The sequence below is a fragment of the Oryx dammah genome, unplaced genomic scaffold, assembly GCF_014754425.2.
Source record: "Oryx dammah isolate SB20612 unplaced genomic scaffold, SCBI_Odam_1.1 HiC_scaffold_25, whole genome shotgun sequence".
Taxonomy (NCBI): domain Eukaryota; kingdom Metazoa; phylum Chordata; class Mammalia; order Artiodactyla; family Bovidae; genus Oryx; species Oryx dammah.
The window spans coordinates 28312874-28333118 of NW_024070209.1; the positions used below are offsets into that span (position 1 = coordinate 28312874).

General features: G+C 48.1%; 1 long non-coding RNA gene across 1 annotated transcript; it reads right to left on the bottom strand.

Moving 5' to 3' along the window:
- Positions 1 to 7474: 7474 nt before the first annotated feature.
- Positions 7475 to 18720, bottom strand: LOC120851745. The gene is made up of 3 exons (XR_005718403.1): positions 18630 to 18720; positions 17550 to 17757; positions 7475 to 7642 (listed from the first exon to the last, which is right to left on the bottom strand). It is a non-coding gene; the product is annotated as an uncharacterized LOC120851745 (long non-coding RNA).
- Between the last annotated feature and the right edge of the window lie 1525 nt (positions 18721 to 20245).

The window sequence follows — 20245 nt, forward strand, 5'->3', positions numbered from 1 at the left end:
CCACCACTTGAACGTGATCTAAAACTTATCCCTCCAGACAGACCTCTCTCCAGCTTCAGACCCATGTAAAGCATCTGGTTACCAGATAATCTGAAACTCAGGAAGTCCAAACCTGCTCCTCTTCCCAAGCTCCCTTTCTCAGTGAGCACCACTCATCCAGGGGACCAAACCAGAGGCCCAGGAGTCATCCTCGATCACTGCCTCTCCCTCTCACCCTCCACATCCAATACCCTTGTTCCCACCCCCAGCACCATCTCTGGTCACCTCTTCCTTGAACTGCCATCATAGGCTGCTCACTCTTTCTGCTTCTTAACTCGCCCCTCCAGCCCTTTCCAGCTTCAGTATGATCATTCAGGTTGCTTCCTGCCCCTTGGCCATCTACAGGCGAAAACAAGCTCCCGCAGGCAGGAGTCCCAGTCCCTATCATGAAACAGCCCTCCCACTGTCCACTCAAACCATCGTAAACTCATGCTTGCATCCTCCTCTGAACATACACGCCTGTGCAGGCTTCCAAGCCTGTGCACGTGCTTTTCCCTCACCCTGCCTCTCTCTTTAGACATCACGTTCTTCACATTTCAGCTGCCATGTCCTCCTAAAGCCTTGTCCAATTCCTCCAAGCAACCCAGAGCATTCCACTCATTCTGCAGCCACTTTATGTACATGACTCCACCATGCCAGTTACCTTGTGGGCTTGTATTGATGATTATAATAAACCCTCCCTTTGACCTCCCATGGTAGTTGTAAGAGTCAAGTCATAAAAGGAGAAAGGGCTTGGTAAGCTGTAAAACCTCAAACAGCTCTTAGTCATGGAGGGAGGCAGGAGTCAATGGTGAGAGATACATGGAAACAATTACAATACAAATAAAAAGATTACTACTACCATGGAGCTTCAGATATGAAAACTGAGGTTCAAAGACCCTTCAATCTTCAATAGGAAGCAACAAAACTTGATTCTAAGCATCCTGACAACCATGGAACATTAGACAGGGTTCAAGTACAGGAAACAGAAATCACCCTTGCTTGTTAAGGAAATATGTTGTAACACAGGGGATTCAGTGCTTACAGAATGGATCTTGGAAAGAGTGTGAGAAGAGAGCTCTAGGCTAGGCCATCAGAAATAGCGATCAGAACCGGCCCACCAGGGAAGCTGCTACCTCTGCCATAATCAGGATGGCAGAGAAATCTCAACACAGAGAATCACTGAAATCAAGAGCACACTGCCATGGCTCCAGTTTCAAAATCTGGGAGGCACTGCCATCCTACCAACACCCATGGAGCTAGTGACCGGACATGAAGTCATGACTGCAGGAACACCCACACCCAGAATCACCCAGGTCACCAGCAAGAGCCAGCGCAGCATGAAAATGACCTCCCTTCACTTCTGCCTCCACATACTACATTAGACCATCCAGTGGTGGAAATAAATGTAAATCTAGACTCCTAGGAGCAGGGGAACCTGGGAAATAGTGTTTTTAACTTTACAGCCTCTCAGGCACAGGAAGACACATACGAGCTTGAGATGGACACCAAGTGGCAACACACGGCATCTACCACACAGCACAAAGGAAATCACACATCATGTTACGGGATACACATCTTATTATGGAAGAGTTCCTCTCAGGGGAGACAGTGTTTGCTCATTGGTCGGTTGTTTGTTTTCAAAGACCCAACGGGCATTTTAGTTCCTAGGAAAAGAAAGTTTTTCCTCATACAAACTGCGGAGGGAAATTTCTCACACGGGAGCATTCCGTGGAGGACACCGCAGGAACCAGTGTCTTCACCAGAAACCTCACAGCAGGCACAGAGGAGGCATTCACGTGCTGGTCCTTAAGTTACCTTTGCTAAAATCAAAGGTATGACTTGGACATGGAATCAGGGGCCTCACTTGTCCACAAAGCTGTCATTGGACTGTCTGACCCTGAGGCTGGTCACTTTCAAACTGTGCTCCAGAGCCTGCAGGTTCACAGAGGAGCCTGGGGACTCTCGGGCCCCTCTCCCAGAGTAGCCCGAGTTTTATCTGTCCTATCTCAAGTCCACATAAAATTCCCTTTGAAGAAAAGGGTTTAATTGCTTTTAAAATTTTCTGAAAATTAATCTTTGCTCATCTCTCATAAAAGTTACTTCTTACAACCAGTTTGTGATAGGAGCCAAACTGCAGACAATGTGGAAACCGACCCTGGCCCACACAAGACCAGAACTCTGCTCAGCTGGCCAAGACGGACTCAAAAGCTTTCGAGAGGCCCACGAGGGCCAGTTCTGAGGGCCTTTTCCAGATGCCAAAGTCTGGATGTTTTCTTCACCAGTGCCCGCAGAACCCAGGTCCAGGCTAGGACCGTGACACAAAATAAACTGTAGAATCTCCGGGCACAGAAGGAACTTGGAGGTCCTCCAGCCCAATACCCTCACTTGACAGGTGAGAAAACTGAAGTCTAGAAAGAGGAAGGGGCTGGTGAGCCACAGAGCCGGATGCTCCCTCCCCAACCCAGCTCCTTTTTGTGGGCACTTACACCTATCTCCTCCTGCCAGTTCTATATTTAATCAATGTCCTGCCTGCATCTGCAACTCCGTTAGAATGAAAACGCACACCTCACAATGCTAGCAGTGTTCTCCTGCAGGGCGCTGAGCATTTGCTAGAGATTAGCGATTCCAAGAAAACTGCGGCAAATAAACATCTCCATCAATCATAGGAGCAGCTGTCTGACTGACTCTGAATTGAGGGATAAAACGCCTCCGGCTACCTTTTGCCCTTCCAGAAAAGGATCTACCACCTTTGTTTCTCTCCCCTCTTCTTAGGCAGAACTCCTGGTCTCTATTCCCAAAACAGAGCCTGCCAGATGAGGTTCAGCTGTCAACCTATCCAGCAAAAACAGCTGAATCTGGTTCAGCAGGAAGAGGAACAGCAGCCCCCAGTGAAGCGAAACCCAGGTACAGCCTGGATCTTTCCATTTAGGCCAAGATCTGCCTCCCATTTCTTCAGCTGACTGGTAGCTAGAGGCCAAGTCAGGATGTAGGCGCAGGGTGGAACACACTTTCTGAAAGGCCCAGGAGACCAAAAGAGTGAGGAGAGCCTGCTCGAGGGGTCCCATCAGTTGAGGGCTTTCACACTCCTCCTTACCGGTTACGGCTTATACTTGGCCAAATGAAATCAGTCACTTTGGATGGAGTGCCTTTGAAGCTGAACTGTTCTCCCCTCACCAGGCTTTCTTCTCTAGACTTGCTGGTTTCTTCCACAGTCCCAGCAGCCTCCTGTCTCAGAGGCCTAACCTCAGTAAGTGCTGTTGACCCTTCCTACACTGTGGGTTTCATGTATGTCCCCTGGGGCGCATCCTGGTCTCTCTCACCATCCTCTCCAGCCTGGAACTTACAGGGGCCTCCAAAATGGGTTCCTCCAGTTGATCTCTCCAATCCTCTCTCACACAAATGGCCACATTCTCTTCCTCACACTCCTTTGCATGCGATCCTTGCTCATCCACTTGCAATGTTGCCCAAGGTAATGAACTGCGACTTCAAGGCCCCCCGTAACTGGGCTGCCAACCAAATTCCCAGAATCGTGTCCCCGTTATGGGCACACTTGCACGGGTGTGTATACACACACACACACATTCACAGAGCTTTTGATTAAGCCGAATGACGTCCCCACTGTTCCTAGGAAACGTTCCGTGGATTTCTGTCATTGTGCCATTGTTCCCACCACTTCCCCAACCTGGCACTCCCTCCCCCATAATGTGAACTAAGCCCCTCTCATCCTTTCCACCTTCCCTCCTCCTTCCACCTTCCAGGTCCGCAGAGAGCAGTGCCCGGCCTGACTGCACACCCCATTTGTCCTGTGCACCAGCCGTACTAACACAGCCTGCAAACAACTGGCGAGTTAGAGCGTATGTCATTACTGCCGTTTAGCAGGAGCAGAGCCTGCACACGAAGAGCTGAAAGAGCCATCTCCCCAAGGCCACACAGCAGTAGGTAGTTGCAGCACAACCCGCCTGGTCCCCAGCCCACTCCAGCCCTCTGCTGGGACCCCTGCAAAGCCAGAGGCAGAGGGGCTGGGAGGAGGAGGAGGAAGTAGGGGGAGGGGAGGACAGACCATGGTTGTGGAGGGTGGGGGAGAAGCAGTGAGTAATGGTCGGCTCCCCCAGTCAGCCAGAAAAAAATAGGGCAAGCTCAGCTTGCGGAAGCACCCAGCACAGCACCCGCCACGTGATTAGCCAGAGGCGGAGACCGCGCAGGGGGCCTCTTCCTATAAACAAGCCCATTGCCTTGTGGTAAAAACACGAGGGGGCAGTGTTTCTGGTTTCCTGGAAGGCAGCCCAGAGGCCACTGCCATTTTTGCATCTTTTTGCGTTATCACATTGACTTGGGGGAGTTGGACACAGTTTGTTGGGCTCTATAGGAAAACACAGTAGCCAAGCCTTCCAAACAGGGCGCTTTTGTCCACAGCTGACACCCTGGCCGGGAGCCCAGCTCAGCCTCAGGGAAGATTTAGGTCAGAAGGAAAATGGGGGCGGGGGTGCCCGCAGCCTTAGTAGCTGGCCTAGCAAGATGGAGACGGCTCCCACGGTCTCACCTGTGCCCCTCCGGCAGGCGCATGGGGCGGCGGGCCTTTCCTCCGACAGCGCTGCGGGCTCCAGGAGGAGATGTGGGTAGGCCTCATCAGCCCTGCAAGAGCTGCTTGGCAGATTCCCATTGTGCTGGAAATTCCCCATTTTGCCATTTCGTTCAGTTGTCACCACTTCCCGCTTAGCTCAAGTCAGAAGCTCTTCCCTTACCTGTTTGGAGGGTGCAGACCTGGGAGAAGGAGGAATTGAGACCCAAGAGAAGCTTCCAGTCAGCTGCGGAGGTGGCCAGGGAGCCGGGAACCGTTTCCAAAGCAAATAAGCTTCAAGAGGTAAAAAAGCACGGCGTCCTGAGTCACGGAGACTTCGAGGGCCGTGCCTGCTTTATAGGAAGTTCACTTTCCACAGTGTTTTCCCCATTCAAAGGGGAGTTTTAGAGGACCTGCCCTCTAACCACTTGCTGCCATGTTCCCCCTGAAACACCCCTTCAGAAAGGCTCCTATTTCACGAGGATCAGCCCGAGAACCTATCCCGAAGCTCTTGTCGCCCATGCGCATTTATGGGGTTGGCAAATAGGCTTCAGGTGCCCGCATCTTTTGTTAAAAAAGGGTCACCTGCCCAGGCCTGGCGCCTGGCTGCCTTGCGAAGCTCGCTTGCTGGCCTCGCTCGCCATCTTCTGGACGAAGGTAGAACTGCTGCCACCGAAGGGCTATTTGGACAGAAGATGCTTCTGTCGATGCTTCAGCCTCCTAGCGGAGGCTTCCAGGGCAAACTTGAAAACCAACAGAGGCGGGCCCATGAAAAAGAACTACTCTTGAATTCCCAGAAAACTGTCACGGACTTCATTTTCAACAGCAAAGACGCGTGTAAAGATACATCTCTTTGTTGTTATTTTTTTAAATCATTCCCAGTGTGTCTTGCCTCACTTATCACCAAACAAGCATGCATTTGAACCCCGGCTATGAGCCAGAGGCCACGCTAGGTGCTGGGGGCAGATGAATCACACAGTCCCTGTTTTAAAAGTAAGCCTGGAGTCTTTTCATAGGAAACTAAAACTTCTCCTTAAAATTCAATTTAGAGAATAAAAAGTCTGGAGTCTCTTTGGACAAACCAAAACTTTCTCTATAAGATTAACTTTTAAAAAAATAATTAAAAAAAAAAAACACCTAAAGTCCAGAGGTCCAGAAACCTGTGAGCCAAGGGTAACATTGCAATGTGATCAGTGCCACGAGGGGGTGTCCCATGTGCCATCAGGCCTGGGAAGGAGGAAGTGTGCCTGGGGCAGAAAGGGGAATTGTCCAAGGGGAACAGAGAAGGTGACATTTGACTGGTGGTGAGCAGCCAGTCCATTGTAAAGGAGATCAGCCCTGGGTGTTCTTTGGAAGGAATGATGCTAAAGCTGAAACTCCAGTACTTTGGACACCTCATGAGAAGAGTTGACTCATTGGAAAAGACTCTGATGCTGGGAGGGATTGGGGACAGGAGGAGAAGGGGACGCCAGAGGATGAGATGGCTGGATGGCATCACCGACTCGATGGACATGAGTCTGAGTGAACTCCAGGAGTTGGTGATGGACAGGGAGGCCTGGCATGCTGTGATTCACGGGGTCGCAAAGAGTTGGATACAACTGAGGACTGAACTGAACTGAGCAGCCAAAAAGGGAGGGCAGGGAAGGTTCAAGTTAGTCTCATAGAGCCACGGGCCACTCCTCCCCCTTCCTCCCCTTTCCATAGTGGCCAGCAACATTGTTAGTAGATGGGAACATTGTTAGCAGCCGGTCACTGGGAAACTTGCAGGGTGTTGAACTTGGGTGGGAACCTTGAAGAGTCTAGAGAAGGTGGAGAGGTGAAAGGTTATGGGATCTTTCTGAAGATGATTTGGGGGAGGGGGCTGCTGCAGAGCCGCTAGTTCAGCCCAGCAGGTGGTGTGGGACAGACAGTAAATCCTGTGGCCAGGAGGAAGTAAAACACCAGATTTTGGAGTAAAAGGAAACTGGGTTTGGATCTCAACTTAGCTGTGTCACAGCTGTGTGATGTGGGCAAACCACTTAACTTCTTTGAGCTGCGGTTTCTTCACGCATAAACAGGAGTGATGATAACAGTCTGCTGAGGGGAGTTAAACGAGGCAATGCCTGTGCAGCCCTAGCCCAAGGCCTGTCAGTGACGGGCTGTGGAGGCCTCGGGGCATGATTCTGAGGACCCAGTCTGAGTCTTCTGTAGAGCTGTGTCCACGTGTTCCCAGAGGCACCCCACCTCTCAGGCATCTTCCAGATAGGGCTGGCACACCTCACGAGATGCACTTATGCTAAAACACGGTTACTTGCTTAGCTTTGCTGCTGTTCAGTCGCCAAGATGTGTCCTTCTCTTTATGACCCCACGCACTGCAGCAGGACACCCGGCTCCTCTGTCCTCCACCATCTCCTGGAGTTTGCTCAAACTCATGTCCACTGAGTCAATGACTTTATTTAACCATCTCATCCTCTGCCACCGCTTTCTCCTACTGCCCTGTCTTTCCCAGCATCAGGGTATTTTCCAATGAGTTGGCTCTTCGCATCAGGTGGCCAAAGTATTGGAGCTTTGCCATCAGTCCCAGCTGGTCCTCCTGTATTTTTAGTGGCTAAATCTGGCAAACCTACTTCCAATCCCCCTGGGGGATGAGCCAAGGTAGTAGCCAAGATAGATAATGAAAGTAGTTTGACACTGCTATGGAAACCCCTGGAAGCTGCTGGGAACTCAGGTACACCAGAGTCAGAGACTTTCAGGCAGCTTCTGCATGTCAAAGCTCATTTCAGCCCACCCTCTAATAATGAGCCAGCATCCCTAAGGTGGGGTCCCTTGAGTCTTATAGGCAGTTCTAAGAGCAGGAAACACAGAGCACACAAGGCAGAGTGAGTCTAGAGCAAATAAATTTGCAGGCTAAACAGGTTCCTTCATGGCTAGACCTTCATTATGCAGATGTGAACTGGGAGTTTCTGGAAGGGGAGGGGGAGAAGGTTTGCAGTGCTTCCCAGGTCCCATCTGGTCCTGGGAACTTGATCTTCACATGCATCCCTTAGTCTTGGCTTTCCAGGAAATGCTGCTTAAAGATGACACCTGAAAGCAAATATTACATCAAAAACACCTGTAAACCACAGGTGAGACACAGGTGCTAGGCAGTCCCTGTCAGTGCGAACCATTTTTGATCCTGCCAGCAATGCAAGTGGCTGCTCACCAGCAGAGACGCTATAGCCATGGCCCACATGTGGGTTTTTAGGGAGGCTCCCACTGTGAATGCTGGGATTTTAAGCTGATGGGGTTTTTGTCATCTTGTGGCACAGCGCGGAATTTTCAGGGGCCTTCCCCAAACTCCCAGCCATCTCTTCCATTATTCTGCTTCTGCACCTAAAATTCCACCATCGGTGTGTGGAGGCCTTGACATTAGTTCGAGTGCAAATAAGCCTGGGAGATGCTCCTGAGTCTCCGTCAGCCACCACCACAAGGTGTGAGTCAGTAGATGTGACCCCTCTCAAGTGACAGGTGGCACCTTTGTTTTCTGGGCTGGGAAGTTACTCTGAGGCTCAGGGCAGATATTCAAGCTGGAGGTGCGGGTGCCGGGGGGAGCTAACCTGAGCTGTCAGAGGGGAGCTAGGGCCCTGCTAGGGCCAGCAGAGAAGAAACACAATCTAAGCTCCTTCAGAATTTGCCAAGCCCACAGCTTACCTGCAACCCTGTAAAAATCTAAACACTGGCCTGCAATGATTACATCTCACTCACAGCAAGAGGCCCCTAATCCTTTCCCACAGGTTTGATTCCCCTCTGGAGACTTCTGTCTAACCAGAGGCCTCTAGTCCCTGTGAGATGACATAGCATTTATAGGCACAGGTCACACTCAGGTCCAGGCCTGCTCTAACCTAGCCCCCAGTTCTGGAAACCCAGCCACCTGCTACCCCAGGTCCAAGACCTGAGTGCTTTGGTCCTGCCCCGTCACCTTATTTTCCAAGCCCAGAAGTTGATTCGCTGCCACATTCACCCCTCCTGGTATCTTAATTTTCTGCCTGTCATTCCACTTTGGGGCCTGCAGCCCTGTGGCCTTTCACCCTCACAAGGATTGGGGGTTGTACCCCAGGGCCCAGGACAAAGCCAGACGCTGCTGTAACTGTTCTCCTATGCCTCCTCCTACTGGATGGCTCCTGACTCCTTCCTGCTAGAGGTCCCCATGGACAAAGACCCACCCCCTCAGTGGCTCCTTCCTTTGCTCGTCTCATTCCCACGGTTCTGTTTATAATCAATTGATGAGTATTCCTGTTCCGCCCACCTTACTCTCACGCCTGGAACACAGACTCCACAGCCAGTTCTGGAGATCCGGGTTGCCATCAGGAGTTCTTTCAAGCTGGAATGCCTCCCAGGGGGCTTGTGGATTTAGCTTTTCTGGGGTGACCTGAGAATTCTGCAAATGACCCAGGAGCAAGAACCTCCAGAAAAACTCCTAGGCTGAAAGCGGCCCCGTAAGGACAAGCTGGACCACAAGGGGGCAGTGTCGGCCAACGGTGCTTCACTGAATTAAGGTCGCCTGACTCTTGCAGCTGTGAGGGAAGGATGGAACGTTCTTTACGGGAATAAGTTTATGATAAGTTACATGAAATGAAAAAGGAGTGTCTGGTGAAACATTCAAGGCTTTTGGGGGGCTACTTCAGCATTAGCATAGGGGAGACGTTCCATACCTCATTCAGGACATTCTAGAATACCAGCTCAGGGCAAGTGTAATAGCAGCTGTCCCATCTAGCTCCTAGCTCACCTATGGTAATGTGGGGACAAGGATAACAGGCCTATATGAAGCAGGGCAGGTTTCATGGTCCCAGTGCTTATGTGCAGAAACTGCATTCCTGGAGGGTTCCAATAACTTGCCAGGGTCTTGGCTTAGCCAATGGCAGAGCTGGACCCAGGACTCCAGGACCTTAATCCCTGGGTCAGAACATTTTCCAGTGCTCCACTGGGCCCTTCCTGCCACCTCAGAGGAGTTATTCAGAAATTGGTTGAATTTTCAGCCTCAGGGCTGAAAGCCCCTGAGGCCCAAACTGGAGGATCTCCATGCCCCGTTTCCAGCTCTGAACAATGCAAGTCCAGAATTTCATCCTTATGCCAACTCTTCATTGGAGTAGGCCTCCCACCAGGAGCTTCCACCTGGTTAGAGCATAGCGAAGTGAGTGAAGTCGCTCAGTTGTGTCCGACTCTTTGCGACCCCATGGGCTGTAGCCTACCAGGCTTCTCCGTCCATGGGATTCTCCAGGCAAGAATACTGGAGTGGGTTACCATTTCCTTCTCCAGGGGATCTTCCCGACCCAGGGATCGAACCCGGGTCTCCTGCACTGGAGGCAGACACTTTAACCTCTGAGCCGCCAGGGAAACCCACTCTATGGGACCACAATACACACATCTGCTGACTGAGCGCCTCCCACGTGTTGGCCACCAGGCTAAGTTTCCTGCTTCCCACAACACCCATTCGTTCACCCGTGCAGCAGGGTGCCTCGTGTCCACACTTGGGGCTCCTGGCTGTTTGAATCCCCCTTCCGTCGTCCTCTTCCAACTCCTTTATGTCCAAATATTGTAGATCTTCTTTTCAAAGTAGTTTTCTTATGCTAATGTTTTTTTGTGTTTAAAAAAAAATTGCCGAATGGTACCTTAAACTGTCGTTTCGGAAGCTGGCTCCCAACCCCCTCCTGTATAAGCCCCACTTCTCTTACATTCAACTGTTGCTTATGTTCTGTTCAGACAGTTTTAAGACAAATACAGTAATTTTGAAAAAACACCCATTCAAGTACTTCCAGTTACGTTTTATGTGGAAATCTATGAATCCCTAGCGAGTTCATTTTGGTGGCCACCAGACGTTGTTTCTTTGCCAACCATTGTTGTTGTTGTTCAGTCACTAAGTTGTGTTCGACTCTTTGTGACCCCATGGACTGTAGCACACCAGGCTCCCCTGTTCTCCACTGTTTCCCAGAGCTTGCTCAGATCACTGCCATCGAGTCAGTGACGCCATCCAGCCATCTCATCCTCCTGCCCTAAGTCTTTCCCAGCATCAGGGTCTTTTCCAGTGAGTCAGCTCCTTACATCGGGTGGCCAAAGGATTGGAGCTTGGTTAGAGCATAAGGGCACCTGTATTCAGGCTTCACCACTGGTGGGCTTTGCTTCAGTAAGCCCAGCATGTAAATGGCCATTGGATTTATAGAAATTAGAGATTGGGAGGGAAGCAGCTTTGTGAAATGATACATATAATTCTTTTAGATAGCAAGGTTCCCACACCCATCACTGTACTTCCCAGGCGTTTAATTTATATCCACTTTTGTGGGGATTCATCTGCTGCTCATTTACTCATATCACAATAGAGAGATCAAACAAGGAAAGTGGTCAGAAGTAAGGCCTCTGGTTTTCCTTGGAGGGTGTAAGGATGAAAAGGAGAAAATGTAGCTCCTTGACCCTCTGGCCTGCCACTCTGGCCTATGTACCTCCCACTCACTAGCCAGAAGGGAGCTGCAGCCTGATCAGGGCCACTGCCTCTGCTGTGAGACAGCATGTCCTGCCCTCATCCTGCTCTAGAGGGAAAATGAGACAAGCACCAGGTCACTTAACACAAGGCAGCTAGAGATGCACAGAGGACACAGTTTCACAGGTGGCAGTAGCTGGGATAGGCCTTGAAGTCTGGAGGGACTTTCATAGGTAGAGATAAAGGAGAGAGGGTTTTGTAGGCTGAGAAAACTGCCAGCAAAAAGTCAGCAAGGCATATTGAGTGTGCCTAGAGAATGTCAAGAAGCATTGTCCCTCTCCAATTAGATTGCATGCTCCACAAAGGTGAGAAGTACATATGATGAGCCTCGGTATCCAGCACAGGGTCATGAACCTGGAAGGGGCTTGTGAAGTATCATTTTGGGTGAACTTCTCAAAAGGCAGCACCTTCCCCTGGGGTACTGAGGCAGCTGTGTTGACAGCGAACTGAATTCCTAGCACCTACATGCTATGTCAGTTATCAATTTATTGCCTCTCAACTGTAAATCCACTCTTAATTGCCCAGCTCCTGATCCTGAAGCAAAGCCCTGTAAGCATCTCTCTTGCTAGCCCCTGATATTAAGCTTTGTCAGCAGAGGGCGCTAAAGAGACATTGTACTGTTCATGCGGTTCTCAAAGCAAGAAAACTGAAGCGGTTGGCCATTCCCTTCTCCAGTGGACCACATTTTGTCAGAACTCTCCACCATGACCCGTGCGTCTTGGGTGGCCCTACACAGCATGGCTCAGTTTCCTTGAGTTAGACAAGGCTGTGGTCCATGTGATCAGATTGGCTAGTTTTCTGTGATTGTGGTTTTCAGTCTGTTTGTCCTCTGATGGAGAAGGATAAGAGGCTTACGGAAGCTTCCTGATGGGAGAGACTGACTGAGGGGGAAACTCGGTCTTACTCTGATGGGCGGGGCCATGCTCAGTAAATCTTTAATCCAATTTTCTGTTGGCACTGAATGTTAGGTCCATGAATCAAGGCAAATTCGAAGTGATCAAACAGGAGACTGCAAGAATGTAGACATTTTAGGAATCAGCGAACTAAAATGGACTGGAATGGGTGAATTTAACTCAGATGACCATTATATTTACTACTGTGCCCAAGAATCCCTTAGAAGAAATGGAGTAGCCATCATAGTCAACAAGAGTCCAAAATGCAGTACTTGGATGCAATCTCAAAAACGACAGAATGATCTCTGTTCATTTCCAAGGCAAACCATTCAATATCACGGTAATCCAAGTCTATGCCCCGACCAGTAATAGGAAGAAGCTGAAGTTGAACGGTTCTATGAAGACCTACAAGACCTTTTAGAACTAACACCCAAAAAAGATGTCCTTTTCATTATAGGGGACTGGAATGCAAAAGTAGGAAGTCAAGAAACACCTGGAGTAACAGGCAAATTTGGCTTTGGATTACAGAATGAAGCAGGGCAAAGGTTAATAGAGTTTTGCCAAAAGAATGCACTGGTCATAGCAAACACCCTCTTCCAACAACACAAGAGAAGACTCTACACATGGACATCACCAGATGATCAACACCGAAGTCAGATTGATTATATTCTTTGCAGCCAAAGATGGAGAAGCTCTATACAATCAGCAAAAACAAGACCGGGAGCTGACTGTGGCTCAGATCATGAACTAAGTGAAGTTGCTCAGTCGTGTCCAACTCTTAGTGACCCCATGGACTGTAGCCTACTATGCTCCTCTGTCCATGGGATTTTCCAGGCAAGAATACTGGAGTGGGCTGCCATAGGATATTCTCAACCCAGGGATCGAACCTGGGTCTCCCGCGTTGTAGGCAGACGCTTTTACCATCTGAGCCACCAGGGAAGTCCCTACATCAAATCCCTTATGATTATACAGTGGAAGTGAGAAATAGATTTAAGGGCCTAGATCGGATAGACAGAGTGCCTGATGAACTATGGATGGAGGTTCATGACACTGTACAGGAGATGGGGATCAAGACCATCTCCAAGAAAAAGAAATGCAAAAAAGCAAAATGGCTGCCTGAGGAAGCCTTACAAATAGCTGTGAATAGAAGAGAAGCAAAAAGCAAAGGAGAAAAGGAAAGATATACCCATTTAAATGCAGAGTTCCAAAGAATAGCAAGGAGAGATAAGAAAGCCTTCCTCAGTGATCAGTGCAGAAAAATAGAGGAAAACAATGGGATGGGAAAGTTGAGAGATCCTTTCAAGAAAATTAGAGATAACAAGGGAATGTTTCATGCAAAGATGGGCACAATAAAGGACAGAAATGGTAGGGACCTAACAGAAGCAGAAGATATTAAGAAGAGGTGCCAAGAATACACAGAAGAACTCTACCAAAAAGATCTTCACAACCCAGATAATCATGATGGTGTGATCACTCCCCTAGAGCCAGATATCCTGGAATGTGAAGACAAGTGGGCCTTAGGAAGCATCACTACGAACAAAGCTAGTGGAGGTGATGGAATTCCAGTTGGGCTATTTCAAATCCTGAAAGATGATGCTGTGAAAGTGCTGCACTCAATATGCCAGCAAATTTGGAAAACTCAGCAGTAGTCACAGGACTGGAAAAGTCACTTTCATTCCAGTCCCTGAGAAAAGCAATGCCAAAGAATGCTCAAACTACCGCACAATTGCACTCATCTCACACGCTAGTAAAGTAATGCTCAAAATTCTCCAAACCAGGCTTCAGCAGTACGTGAACCGTGAACTTCCAGGTGTTCAAGCTGATTTTAGAACAGGCAGAGGAACCAGAGATCAAATTGCCAACATCCGCTGGATCATTGAAAAAGCAAGAGAGTTCCAGAAAAAAACATCTATTTCTGTTTTATTGACTATGCCTAAGCCTTTGATTGTATGGATCACAATAAACTGGAAAATTCTGAAGGAGATGGGAATATCAGACCACCTGACCTGCCTCTTGAGAAACCTGTATGCAGATCAGGAAGCAACAGTTAGAACTGGACATAGAACAAAAGACTTGCTACAAATAGGAAAAGGAGTATGTCAAGGCTGTATCTTGAAACCATGCTTATTTAACTTATATGCAGAGTACATCATGAGAAACGCTGGGCTGGATGAAGCACAAGCTGGAATCAAGATTGCTGGGAGAAATATCAATAACCTCAGATATGTAGATGACACCACCCTTATGGCAGAAAGTGAAGAACTAAGGAGCTTCTTGATGAAAGTGAAAGAGGAGAGTGAAAAGTTGGCTTAAAGCTCAACATTCAGAAAACTAAGATCATGGCATCCGGCCCCATCACTTCATGGCAAATAGATGGAGAAACAGTGGAAACAGTGGCAGACTTTATTTTGGGGGGCTCCAAAATCACTGCAGGTGGTGATAGCAGCCATGAAATTAAAAGACACTTGTGCCTTGGAAGGAAAGTTATGATCAACCGAGACAGCATATTAAAAAGCAGAGACATTACTTTGCCAACAAAGGTTCATCTAGTCAAGGCTATGGTTTTTCCAAGGGTCGTGTATGGATGTGAGAGTTGGACTGTGAAGAAAGCTGAGCACCGAAGAATTTATGCTTTTGAACTGTGGTGTTGGAGAAGACTCTTGAGAGTCCCTTGGACTGCAAGGAGATCCAACCAGTCCATTCTGAAGGAGATTAGCCCTGGGATTTCTTTGGAGGGAATGATGCTGAAGCTGAAACTCCAGTACTTTGGACACCTCATGCGAAAAGTTGACTCATTGGAAAGACTCTGATGCTGGGAGGGATTGGGGGCAGGAGGAGAAGGGGACGACCGAGGATGAGATGGCTGGATGGCATCACGGACTCAATGGACATGAGTCTGAGTGAACTCCGGGAGTTGGTGATGGACAGGGAAGCCTGGCATGCTGCGATTCATGGGGTCACAAAGAGTCGGACACTACTGAGCGACTGAACTGAACTGAACTGAACTGATGCTGGGAAAGATTGAAGGCAGGAGGAAAAGGGGAGGACAGAGGATGAGATGGTTGGATGGCATCACTGACTCAATGGATATGGGTTTGGGTAAACTCTGGGAGTTGGTGATAGATAGGGAGTTGTGCTTCAGTCCATGGGATCGCAAAGAGTCGGACACAACTGAGTGACTGAACTGAACTGAACTGAACTGAACTGAACTGAAGAGACATTAGAGGAAGAAAGGGCTCCTCTCCTGGCTCTGGTGCTCTCTGCTTTCTTCTTCCTCTCTCAGTGCTGGGCGTGGTACTCATCTCCAGAGAGTCTCAGGGGCATCTTAGGAGAAGCTTGTCCCAGCAGGTTTCCTAGCTAAGGTTCTCCAATGACTTCCTGGAAAGTTTAACACCAGCTTCTAGGCACCTTCCAGGTGAGATTTGTTGGCACCCCACGGTCAGTTTCCAGCTTGACCTTGACCTCAGTGAACAAGGCTCAATGACTCCAGCCACATCCTCTCCAGCAAGATCTGAATCTCAGCCTCTGAGAGGCACCGCTCCAAATTCATTCCTGTATTATTTAGAGTTGTCTTTACTCCCGAGTAGCCAATTCCCTGTCACTAGTTAATAATTCTTTACATTCTGCCTTCCCTGTTAGAATCTCTGTGTGGCTTCTGTCTTCTGATGAGGCCCTGACTGATAAAATGCTCATATGGATGCTGTGGGGCTGCACTCCTCAGGCCTGAAAGTCTTGTTATGGCCCAGTCTGCAGGCCAAAGAAAGAGCCTGGAAACAGAGACAGAGCTGTTAATATCAACGGTTTGTTGGATAGGGGATCTTACACATCTGAAGTCAGGGAGGCTACCATTTATAGGTGGAATTGATGTCAGGTTGGTTCATCAGTTACCAGGGAAATCAGCTGCTGGGGTACAGCCCTCACAGCCCCTTTGGTTAACAAGCATCAGGAGGGTGGACATTTCCCTGTAATAAACTAGCGGGTGGACCTGTTCTGGACTAAGGATTAGAACAATCACTAGCTAGTGCAAGGGGCAAACATGTAGGCAGTTACCGGTGAAGTTCCATGATTAGGAGGTTTGGATAGTCAGGAAAGGAGGGTGCAGGTAAAGCGGGGACTGGTGGACAAGGGGACATGCAGAGAGCAAGCCATACACATGCCTTCATATACATCCTGGCATACACCCTGGGAGCATGTGTCCTTACATCAGATGCACCCAGCAAATCCTCTGAGCATTTAGGTCTCCTCTTCCCCTTGCATACTCACTGTATATCAGCCAGGGTTCCGTCAGGAAAATAGAAACTGCTCTCTAGTTCCAGCAGGAAGGGGTTTAATACAGGGACTGTGGTGCTTAAGTCCAGGCTTCACCTGATCCTACCTGCAGGCGACTAAGCCTTTCTGAAACTCAGTTACTACTTCTGTGAAGACAGAGATAATCATAGCACCTAACTCATAGGATTTCTCTGAAAAATTACACAAAATGATCCATGAAAAGTTCCCAGTACCTGGTGGCTGGTTAGCGCCTGATCATTGTAAACTATTGTTGGTGTTACTATTCAGTTCAGTTCAGCCGCTCAGTCGTGTCCGACTCTTTGCGACCCCATGGACTGCAGCATGCCAGGCTTCCCTGTCCATCACCAACTCCTGTAGCTTACTCAAACTCATACAGTCTAAATGTAGCACACCCGAGCTGAAATGTCTCAGAATCCCAGCAGTCTGCAGCTGAGGCAGCCAGAAAGGGAAGAGGACATGTTGGCAGTTGAACATCTGTCCCCAGTGGAAGTGAGGGCAACCCCAGATGGGAGAGGGCGCACAGAGGTGGGGGCATGGCATGTAGGATGGGCATGACCCAGTGGCTTACAGATGCCTACCTGTCTTCAACTAGAACAGATTACACAGCCTAAACTTCCTTTCACTCATATTCAGAAAACCTCTCTCTTCCAGACACTTTTTATTTTATTTTTTTAAATATAAATTTATTTATTTTAACTGGAGGTTAATTACTTTATAATACTGTATTGGTTTTGCCATACATCAACATGAATCCACCACAGGTATACATGTGTTCCCCATCCTGAACCCCCCTCTCTCCAAAAATTTTAACTGAAAACATACTATATGCACATTGCTTAAAAAAAAAAAAAAAGCTTAAGAGTACAAAACGCTATACAGTTAGGAATATCTCTGTCCTATCCCAAATCCTCAGTCCCTCCATCCTCCCACCTCAGGCACAGCCATCATGAACCAGTTTCTTGTATGGTTTTACAGGCATATTCTAGGCATATACCAGTATAATATATTTTTCTATTTTTAATATACAGGAAAGCACTGCTTTTGCTTTTCCACTGAGTAATATATCTTAGAGAGCATTCCATAATTGTGCTAATGCATCTACCTTATTTGTTACTTTTTTCTTTAGTCTTATTCTTTTAAAAATCTGCATAGTATTCTTGGTATGGATACAGCACTAACCAGATTGCTTCTAGTGGAAATTTAACTTTTTTCCAGTCTTTTGCTATTATAAGCAATGTTGTAATACACATCCGTGTACACCCATCTTTCTTTTATTTGAAGTAGAAAATTATCTTACCTCTTAGAGTTGGAGCCTGAAAGACCATCCTATGGTCTAGTATAAACACATCAGGGAAGGAGACGGGAAGCCCACATTCCCGTCGTAGCTCAACCACTAACGTCCTCTGCACTCAGACACTGATCACTTCATCTTTCTGTGTGACTCAGGTTCCTTGCTTGTCAGGAAGCAATAATTACACCTGCTTTAAATGGCCTCATCAGGCATTCTGAGAATCAAATGAGATAATGGGCATGGAAGTCTGTGAGTGCCATTCTAATATACATACACATCTCTCATTGGGTTATTTGCCAAAACAATTGACACTTTACTATATGAATCTGTCCATCAACTTTCAACATGGTGCCTGCTGCACCCAATGGACCTTCTGATGGAAACTGACCCCCCACCCACCCTCAGGTCCTGCTTAGGAGCCACCCAAGGCTGCTGCCCACTGTTCTGTATGGCCCTGCCTCCCCGTCCCTCCACTTTTCCACTGCCCGCCCAGCTGGGCTGGACATCTTTCCAATCTACGGCTGCCAGCAGCTAGAATGAGAAGCTCTGCCCACATAGAGACAAAGCAGGTCATTCTGATTCCTGCTCTTGGGAAAGTCAACTAGGACATCATGACGACTAGGACAGTTAAGACAAACACAGCACTGAGTGCATAGAGAGAGGCCAGGCAGTCAGGGCTGTGAAGGGTTATGAGAAGCTCAGGTTACAATATGCTGAAATTGGGAGGAAGCAGAAACCTTACATACATTAAAGCTATGAGACAGGGAAAAAAGTGAGAAAGGATGTTGATTAAAGTGGGAGGACACAGAGAAGCAGAAACATCAGAGCCAGCCAAGCAACAATGACAAAGCACATGAAGGCGCACCAGTGCTGGCTGCTGAAGGCAGCACAGTCCCCGGGGGCTCCCGTGCGATCCTGTCTCCTTGTTCCCTCAAGAGGCTTTACTATAGCCTCCCTTCCCTCGGCTCAGTGGAGGAGGGGAGATTCTTTTCAAGGTGAAGAAGTGCCAAACCAACCCAAAGCTCATGACTGCTATCTCCCAGCTTCCTATAGAGTCTCCTAAGGTCAGGTATGTGCAGTTCTTACTTTGGGACAGGGGAAATGAGAGTACATCTTGCTTGCTTGGAATATACTGCTTTGCTTAATGAATTCATGCAGTTTCTTGGAGGACAACCTCCTAGGGAAAGGGTAGGATGGAGAAGGGCAGAGAGCAGAAATGGAAAGACAAATGGATAATAATTATCAGCCAAGACTTTGCTCATGCTGATCCTCTTGCCCAAATCCTGACTGCCCTTCATGTCACCTCTTCCACCAAACCTTCCCCAGCAGCTCCAGTCAGAGCAGCACCAACCTTCTTGACTACAACAGCAGATTGTTTTATGGGCCCCAACTCTTCTTACTGCCTCATATTGACACTTTTACACTATGTCTTCACAGTTCTTCCCACTAAAAGGATGGAGTACATTTGCCCATCATTCGACTTTGAGTTTGGTCAAAGCCAAAGCCAATAGCATAAGATGGAAGTGATGGTATGCCAATTCAAAGACCTCTTGTACTTCTCCCATTGCCATGAAAAGAGCATGTCAAGGCCAGCCCACCAGCCCCAAGAAAAGGAAGAAGATGCCTTGACCAAGCCCCCAGAGGAGCCTAGCCTAGATCAGTCAACTCTTAGATGTCTGATTTAAATAAATGTTTATTGTTGTTACATCACTGAGATTTTATGGTTGTTTGATATACAATTGATACAACTACACTTACCACTTATTATACACTTGAGTACTTGGTGATTTTTAATAGCAGCTCATTAGTCATATATAATTGTTTCTTGGGGCAGGTCTCTCCTAGTTAAGACCAGCAGATTTAGCAAATGAAAACACAGGATCCCCAGTTACAATAAATTTGAATTTCAGATAAACAACAAAAGAATTCTTAATATAAATATGTCACATGCAAGTTTCAGAACCTATTATACTAAAAATTATTCATCTAAAATTCAAATTTAACTGGACACCCTTAAATAGATTTATCTGGAAATCCTACACCTAGTGCCTGACACAGGATCAACATCTTACACAATAACTGTGAGATAGTTCCCATGGTCACCATCATAATTCCGGGAGAGGAAAGCCATGGTTCAGATAAAGATTTGCAATGGGGAGTTCCCTGGTGGCCTAGAGGTTAGTATTTTGGGCTTTCACTGTTGTGGCCTGGGTTCAATCCCTGGTTGAGGAACTAAGATACTGCAAGCTGCCTGGCATGGCCAAAAACCACCTTTCAAGAAGGTAGCAGTTGAGCACTTTCTTCTCTCCAGCGACAAATTCTCTTGTAATAGAGATGGTATGGTTGTCATTTTCATAGCCCCTGTATAGGAGGTACTGGGCAAGGACAGTAGCTTACTTTCACATCAGTGCTACAGCGCAGCATAGCGCTTGGGCACTCAGTGGTGTCCGTGTCTGACTCTTGCGACCCCATGGACTGAAGCCTACCAGGCTCCTCTCTCCATGGGATTTTGCAGGCAAGAGTACTGGAGTGGGTTGCCATTTCCTCCTCCAGGGGATCTTCCTGACCCAGGAATTGAACCCACATCTCCTGTGTCTCCTGCATGTAGGCAGGTTCTCTGCCCGCCGAGTTACTAGGAAAGCCACAGGGCAGGGGAGTGGGCAAATCCTTATCCCTCCACAAATAAGCACACAGAACCTCAG